We start from the raw sequence: 8874 nt of genomic DNA on the forward strand, positions 1-8874 counted from the left end.
ATGGGAGGGGTCGAGGGAGAATTATACAAAGAACAAAGAAGTGGGCATCTGCTGACATGGGGGCTGAGGTCAGGCGCCAAACTTGCGGGCACTCTGCATCTTATCTCTGGAACATAGATCCTCCTTGACAGCCTTGGGTATCAGGCTGGGCTCAGGCATAGCTCATGTCCTTGGATGTCATGGGAACTCAGGAAGAGATAAGGAAGAGGGGACTTTTATTCAACTTTACAGCCTTAGGTGTTAGGAAGGGAATAAGGAGGAAGGGGGGTGGCAACCAGCTCTTAGCACAAGGCCATTTGATTTGTTAAAGAGATTTGAGAAGGGATCACTTTCTCACGGGATGGTCTCTGACACAGTAAATCGCTGTGAAGAAAAATATGTTAGAAGGTGCCATCCACTCCCAGTTACCCACTCCAGACCCTCACACAGAGAAGAATGCCCCCCAGACCTGGGCATTGGGCAGGTATTCACACTGGTTATTGGTACCCTCGGGCTGTTCCTATAAAAGGTTGATAGTTAAGTGCTAAGTACTGCCCAGAAATGTGTGTGGATCTACTTTTAGCATGGATTTCTGGATGCAGGCCAGCAGCCACAGACACACAGCAGCTCAGGAGCCTGCAGGTCTCCCCTGATCCTTTCTTCAAAATGTGTTTCCCATTAGGCCAGGCAAAGGTGTTCAGGTTTCACCTTTGCTCCCCACAGTCATTGCCAGTTCTCTTGACCCAGGGCCAGAGCCAAAGCTACAAAGGATGGCTAAGGCTCACTGCATGGGTTCCCTAATATGTGAACATCCAGAACCAGCCTCAGAGAAAGCAGAGCTTGACGAATTTTTTGTTGTTGCTGTTGTTTGTTTGTTTGTTTTTTGTTTTTTTGAGACAGAGTTTCTCTGTATAGCCCTGGCTGTCCTGGAACTCACTCTGTAGATCAGGCTGGCCTCAAACTCAGTAATCTGCCTGCCTCTGCCTCCCAAGTGCTGGAATTAAAGGGATGAGCCACCACACCCGGCTGAGCTTGCTGATGTTTTAAGCCAGTGGCTTCCTAGCCTTCCCCTCTAGCTACTTAGTCCAGGTATTATTCACTTACAAATATTATAAGACACCAGAGAAGAGACTAGCCCCAGTTTCAAAGACCCAGACCATCAGAGGTGATGAACAGATCCTAACCAGGACCTTCTGCTGAAGGGCCAACTTCGAGGAACTACTCCAAAAGACCCCTGTGGGCCAGGGAGTTGGATAGAGTCTGGATGTTTGTGAACACACTTCAATTTGATCCCCAAAGATGAGCCCTGCCTGCCTGACAGGTACTTAAAAGTGACCTTGTACAGTGGTGGTCAGACCAACAAGACAGACCCAGAAGACGTGCACAGTGTCACAATCACAACTTTGTTGGAGTCTTAAAGGAACAAGCACCACACTGCATGTAGCATCTAGACATCACCCCTGACCCCTGACCCTTGACTCCTGACCCTAGCCCGGGAGCCATTTGCTTCCCTTGGCTAATCCTTGCACCTGCCACTCCAGTTCCTAGTGTAGCTGGAGTATGAAATGTCCACCATGGGCCTTTGTGTTGAGCACGTGGCCCCAGCAGGTGATGTTCGTTTGGGAGATAGTGGATCTGGGTCATGGGGGAGTGGGAGAAGGGAAGGTATCAATGGATCCAGTCCGTCCCTCTGTCCAACCCAAGTGCACTTCCTCTGTGTCCCTGTCACTGTCTTTCTCTATCTCTATTCTCCTTACTGGTCCACCCCTATGCAAGCAAGCAGCCTGACACGTCTGCTGGGCAGCAGCAAAGGTCAGTGAGCAGCCACAGGCCCCCAGTCCATTGTTCCTTTAGCTTTGGTTCTTTGTTTCTGTGCATGATAACATCCTGTCTTTTACCACAGGGGAAAAAAACAAAAAAAAAAAAAAAAAAAAAAAATGAAGCTTAACTTCCTTTCAGCAAACGGACATTACCTTCTTTCCAAGGCTTAACCTGCAAACCTCCTGCCTCTTAAGAACCCCACAGGCTGGAGCTGGAGAGATGGCTCAGCTGTTAAGAGCGCTGATTGCTCTTCTAGAGGTCCTGAGTTCAATTCCCAGCAACCACATGGTGGCTCACAAGCATCTGTAATGGGATCTGACGCCCTCTTCTGGTATGTCTGAAAACAGCTACAGTATACTCACATATTAATTGATTAATTAATTAATTAATTAATAAAGCCCTACAGGCCAGAATGAGCTCTGGGCTGGCTCTAAGCTATGGAGAAGCATCTCCTGTACCCCACACAGGGGAGCAAAGTGCCCTGGTAATAACACTGAGAACTAAGACCCCATGGCCTTGGACCTGCATGAGAGAAGCAAGACACAGTTCCCTCCAAGTTAAGAGTCCAGAGCATGGCCACTCCTGGGACCATGACAGAAAAAGATAAGGTCTGGAGGGAAATGCAGTAAGGGAATTAAGGGACTGAGACTGACTACACAGAGACCAGGCAGCCAGTGTCTCCCTAGGCTTTTCTTTGAGGGACAAGGATTCTGAGAGAATCTCCAGACACACAGACACACACGGATACACACACACACACATACACATACACTCACACACACACATACACACACACATACATACCTGAGGTCTGACTCAGGTAATATCCAAGCCCCAAGAGACACCACACAAGCCCAATGCAGCCCAGCCTCAGATGATCGCCCTAATTACCTGGGCCATAACTGACAGACAGCCCCAGCAAGAAAAGAGGCCAGGCACCACTCCCTGCTGGCCTCTGTACTCCTGGCTTGCTAGCCATGGCCAGCACGGTGCCAAAGCATCTGTCAGTAGCTATGGCCAGCTCCAACCTGTACCCCAGTAGTTTCTTATTATCTGTCTTCTTAGGGTCACTGCATCCACCTAACCCTATACAGGTGCAGAGCAGACACTCTTCTGCCTTGTCCCTGTCCCTGAGTGTCCTGGAAAGCCTCCCCACCCAAGGCTCCTTGCAAGTAGCACACTCATGAGACATATGCATCCCTACTCCGCTGTCCTCTCTGTTCCGTCCACCCTGGATCCAGCTGGATAAGCCAAACAAGGAAGGGAGACCTCACACTGCAGCTTCCACCCAGAAAGAAATCACCCTCTGTCTCTCTGAGCAGAATCGCAAAGGGTTCTGGGGCATTGCCGAGCCCCATAAACTGAAGCAGTGTATGCTGGGCTTGAGATGGCTCCAAGAAAACACGGTTTACAAGCCACACCCTTCCCTGCCTTCTTGAATTTTCTACAGGGTTTCTGGCTTTGCTCCCTCATCACCTTTTCATTTAGCTGCTCTTCCCTGGGCTCTCTTGTAAGTTCCCATGCCCGGGCCTTTACGTTGAGGGTCCTGGTTGTCTCCTTCCTGATCCAGCTTGGCCTCTCTTCTGAGTCTGTCTTCCTCTCAAGGTGTCTCAGCCACTCCTATTACAGAGACTCCTCCCTCCCCCTGCCCCATCTACATCTCTAGCTCAGTTTATAGACACATATCAGGAAGACTGCAGCCACCGGCTCCATTCTGGCCCAGCAAAGACAATGGGCCTTCAGGGCTCTTCTGAAGACTTCAGAATCCAGGGTCCTATAGATCCAATTTATGGTCTTTCTCTACTAGGGTCCCAACCTCTGCTTCCAGAAGACAGTCAGAAGGGTGGGCAGTGCTTGCCCAACCCTCAGCTCAGCAGCCAAAGTCTGCCTGAGAGCCACAGGAGGGAAAACAACTTTTCCTTTCTCAGGCACAGCTGGTACTGGCAAGTTCTCAGCCAAGTTCTGTGGACCATGAAAGAAAACCAAATCCTCTCCCATAGAGAGAGCAGGCTGGGAGCTCCAGCAAGAGCCCCCCAACCTGCTCTTGGGGCCCATACCTTTGTCCCAGTCTTCTCCTTAGCTATGCCACTAAAGCAGACAAGGACTGACTGAGCCAGCACTGAGCCCAGATGGCGAATATCTACACATGCTCCCAAACCTACCTCACAGGCCACTGATGGCTCCTGGGGCCATGATACCCACTGCCAGCATAGGATAGGCACAGAACACTGAGGTGTGGGGCACACTCAACAGCTGACTCTCAAGGACTGATTACAAAGCTATAGCACTGCTGCCCCTGAGGATGAGGGATGCCTCCATCTTGCATTTCCCAGAGACCCCAGAGGCACAGAGCCTTGCTGACTCGTCCACATAGTTGTTTCTGTGGTCACCACCAAAATATACCTCTCCCTCCAACCCTAGTCTAGGAGTTTGTTTCTGAACCAGAAGATTCAACCAAGACAAGGGACCAGGATGGGATTCTAGAGGGGACAGGCTGCTTCCAGAGTTCCCACAGTGATGAGAGAATGACAAGAAAGAAGACATTAGGACCTCAGACATCTGTATCATGAAGTCCCACTGTGGGCTTTTGAAATGGGTATTATATGGGAACTGAAGCTCAGATGTGCCCTAGTTCCCCATGGGAACAGGTACAGCTGAGGACCAAACCCAGATTGGGCCTCCTCCATCATTCTGATGGGAAGGGCAGAACTGGGGGGGAACAGTGGACATATCCAGGCATTTCATGAAGATGACTAGAAACCATCCCTTTGGGTCCGTGAGTATGACAGGAATATGGTCAGTCAGTAGGGAGGACTCACTTGAGGCTCATTGGCCCTTTGGGCCTCCCCATGTCAAGCCACCTGGGGACACAGTCGGTAGGCCAGCTCCACACACGGAGCAGCCTCATCTCCCCTTCTCCCTCATCTCAGAAAGCCCAGAGCTCAGCTTTCCTCTTTAACACTGAGCTAATGAGAATCATATCTTACTTCCTCGGGGGAGGCAGCTGCGGGGCGGAAGTCGGAAATGCAAACTCTGGTGCGGATGAATCATCCCCCTGCTGTTGATTAATTTGTTTTTTACAGCGATGTTTTTATGGTTTTCTGAGAACACATGGAAGGGTAAAACTCATCTCTCCTGTGACTGGCAATAACTGTTTGGACCAGAGTTCAAAAGGCCAGAGATGTTGAAACAGCACAGAGCTGGGCCCCGGCTTTCAGGCTAGGCGTGGTCCACATAGATCCATCGCATTGAGACCAGACAAAAAAAGACCAATCTACACTAGGCACCTTTCTGTGTGTCTGTCTGTACCTATGTCTCTCTCCCTTCCTCCCTCTCTTCCTTCCCTCATTCTCCCCTCTCCCTTCCTCTATCCCTCCCTCTCTCCGCAACTCTTTCCTTCTTTCCTCTTCTCTCTAAACCCAGGGCTTTGAACACACCAGGCAAGCACTCTCCTAACGTGCCTATTTCTGTCAGAATCCACCACCATGCCTGTGGAGGCCTGGCAGGAGACCACTGTGTTGTTCCATGGGGATTGAGGTAAACTTAATAATGGAACTATTTATAAAGATAGGTGAGATAAAGATGTGGGGACAGAGGGGTACCCAGAACTGCTACGGGGGTAGAAAAGAGAGGGATTCTTAGATGCTTGATAGAGGCGGGCATGAAGCAGAAGCTGAGGCTCTTAGAGACCCCACAGGGATTGATCTTGGAAATAACCCCCCAACCTCCCTTTCCTCCCACGAGCTCATACAGCAGTGATTCTCAATCTCTAGGTCACGACCCCTTTGGCAAGCCTCTAGCTCTAAAAATATTTACATTACAACTCATACCACCAGCAACATTGCAGTTATGAAGTTGCAATGAAATAATTTTATGGCCAGGGGGTCACCACAACATGAAGAACTGTATTAAAGGGTCACAGCTTCAGGAAGGGTGAGAACCACTGCTCTTTTGAGGGTCTCCCACTGGCCAGCCCCAGCCTCAGAGACCATGCAGCAAGTGGGAAGGATGTAAAAGCCTAGGACAGGCACCTGAAGATAGCAGCCTGGCAGTCAGGAGGAAGATGGCAGCCCAGCAGTCAGGAGGAAGATGGCAGCCNGCAGTCAGGAGGAAGATGGCAGCCCAGCAGTCAGGAGGAAGATGGCAGCCCAGCAGTCAGGAGGAAGATGGCAGCCCAGCAGTCAAAAGGAAGCTTCCTCTTGTCCTCCACTCTTTCCACTGCCATCCTCTGCCCCTCCAGAAGAGCCTGTCCAGGGTCCCCTCAGGGAGCCAACATAAAGGCCATGATCTTCAGGGATCAAGTGGTCTACAAGAGACCATAACAGTCTGGTGATAGACCTTAGGTGAGGGAGGGAGACACAAGAACAGAGGAGCAAGTGATCTCATCTGTTTTGTTTAGGCTCCCACCTGGAAACCTGGTTGAAATGGTTTCTTGGCTTAAAGAAGCAATGACAGCCAGGCTAGCTGCAAACAGCATGCACAGACTAACTCATGCCTCTGAGCTCCTAAAACCCACAACCTTAAAGGTCTGCTGAGGTTGTGTTTCCAATGTGGTCATTGATTCTTCTGCTAGGAAACATCTTCAGCTCAGGATGCCTCCCTGGGTTCCTGTTGAGGCAGAGCTTCAAAACTAATTAACAGTAGCCACTAGCAAGACAGCTGCTCACCTGCGAGCTGCCTTCTCACCTTCCCTGGTCCCCTTTCCACTAGAAGTTCATGTTTCTCTTTGAGACCAGCATCTCCTCTCTGTTCTCCCTCCTGCCCTGGATGGAGGTGATCACTCTCCATTCTAGATCAGGAGTCAAGGTTTATCTGTGACCAATCAGCATACATTCTCCAAGGTCTCTAGAATGAATACCACTCTAACCAATCCAAACTAGCTGGGCCCCTTATTCCAGAAGAAAGCAAATAAAAGACTCAACCTTTCCCACTGGACACCCACACAAAAGAGATCAATCTGGATTATAATGAAATGCCTGAGGCAAGCTGCTGCATAAAGAAAAGAGGTTTGTTTTGCCTTGGGGCTGTAGAAGAGCAAGGTCTAGGGTCCTCATTCAACATCCTGCTGTGAGGATGTGTTCATTGGGGTGTAGGAGTGCTGACCAATGTCCACTACTTTTCTTAAGGTCCAATGGCAAACTGAAGTTTGATTCCACCATAGTTCACCCTGGGGAATCAGTCAGTTTATTGTCTTAATTACAGCGCATGGGTATGGAGTTACCTGAAAGGTCTGCATCCAGCATGGATAATGGCTTTCCAATGGCTGCCTAGATGGGACTCCCATGTCCCAGTCTTCCCCAGCTCTAACCCATCACAGAGACTATGAGGACACATGCAATTAGGGTAGGTAGGTGTTCATGTGTGTGGCTGGGAAGAGTGACTTAATACTCAAGCAAGGATCCAGTGACCTCCCCATACTCTCTATGAGAAAACATCAACAATCCAGGAGCCCAGCCCGAGCCTGGATGAGGCACAGGGCCTCAGAAGGCAAGAGATAAGCAGTGTACGATGAGGGTTGTGTGTGTGCATAACTTCATGTGTGCATGTATGTATAAGTGTGTGTACATGCATGCATGTGTGTGTATGTGTGTATTTGTGTGTGTGCATGTATACATACCTATATTGGTGTGTATGTATGTGTATTCTCTCTCCTTCTTGCAAAGACACCTAAATCAATCACAGAGCTATGTATGGCCCCACCTCCAAACACCATAGTCAGGTTAAGCTTCAACCCCCTTGATACCATTAATGTGATTTGGGAGATTGAAACCCTGTACCAGCTAAGGAACAAGGCAGAAAGAGTAGCAGGCTACGTGAAAACCAGCAGCCATTCTGTGTCAATGAGAGAAAAGGCTGCCGAAAAACACACAATAGCAAGAGCCACAGATGAGCAAAAAGCCATGGCTATAGGACTTGAGTCCCAGCTCAAATAATGCCTGGCACAGTTAACCTACACAGGTTAGGAAATCCCCTATTTGGTGATGCCTTGCACCTTCTGATACCATATTGTTTTTAGGTGACAGGCAGGATTCTGAGGGCCAGGCACAGTGAGCCTACTTCTTTCAAAACCAAGCTTCAGGACCGGACAGCTCTACAAAGATCAAAGCATGCATCTGCTTCTGCTTCTGGGATGGTTGGGAACAACTGGGGACCTGAGTGCCTCATGGGGGCAGGTCAGTGAGCTCCCCGCTCTGCCAAAGGCACTGAACCTTTGCTCAGCCTCACTTGGAAATGCAGGAAGCATGGTGGTTGTTACCAGCCAGGGATCAGGCTTTGCCAGCTCTGCCCCTGAGTTTGATCCTAGCTCTACCCATTGCTTATTGGTCCTCTTAAGCAACTTTCTTCACCTCTCCAGGCCTCAATCTATGCATCCAAGGATGGTATCCCCTACTCTACTCTGTTGAGAATCAAGTTGACACCTGTAAAGGCTTTAGCAGAGGGGGTTGGCTCAGAGTTAGCCTCACCAAAAGGTGTTAGCTGCCATCATTGTAGTTAATGTCAGATACACATCCTCCTTGAGTGAGTTCCCACTGTAGGCTCTGCCCTACAGGTCCTTGACCTTGTGGAAGAGTTCTACTATACACCTCATCCCCTTTGACCCTTCTCTTTGCAGGTTCTAACAAAGCCTGTTCTTGAACTTGGCCTGTGAGCCATCTTGGACCCACCACACCTGATAGCCAAGACATATGAGGCTAAGTGATCTGCAGCCCTTTCTTAGCCCAAGATGGCAACATATTTTTTCTTTCTCCATAGCAGAAAACTCTTCACACCAGACAACGGGAGAGGTGTGCTGTTTGGTATTGACTGTCAACTTGAGGGGATGTGGAGCCAACTAGGAAACACACCTTTGTGTGGGGAGGGAGGGGGATGTGGGGTAAGGGGTGTTTCCAGAGAGGATTTAACTAAGGGAGTTAGAGTGGGCTGTACCTTCCAACAGACTCCTAGATATAATGGGGTCCAAGGAGGCAGCAGTACAAGCTGCCTACCTCCCCTTGTTACTGAGCCAATACGTCTATCGCTGCTGCCGCCACAGCCAACAACCACATCCTCTGCTTACATCAGTCTCCAGCTTCT

Source organism: Mus caroli, chromosome 7 (genome assembly GCF_900094665.2).
Source record: "Mus caroli chromosome 7, CAROLI_EIJ_v1.1, whole genome shotgun sequence".
NCBI lineage: Eukaryota > Metazoa > Chordata > Mammalia > Rodentia > Muridae > Mus > Mus caroli.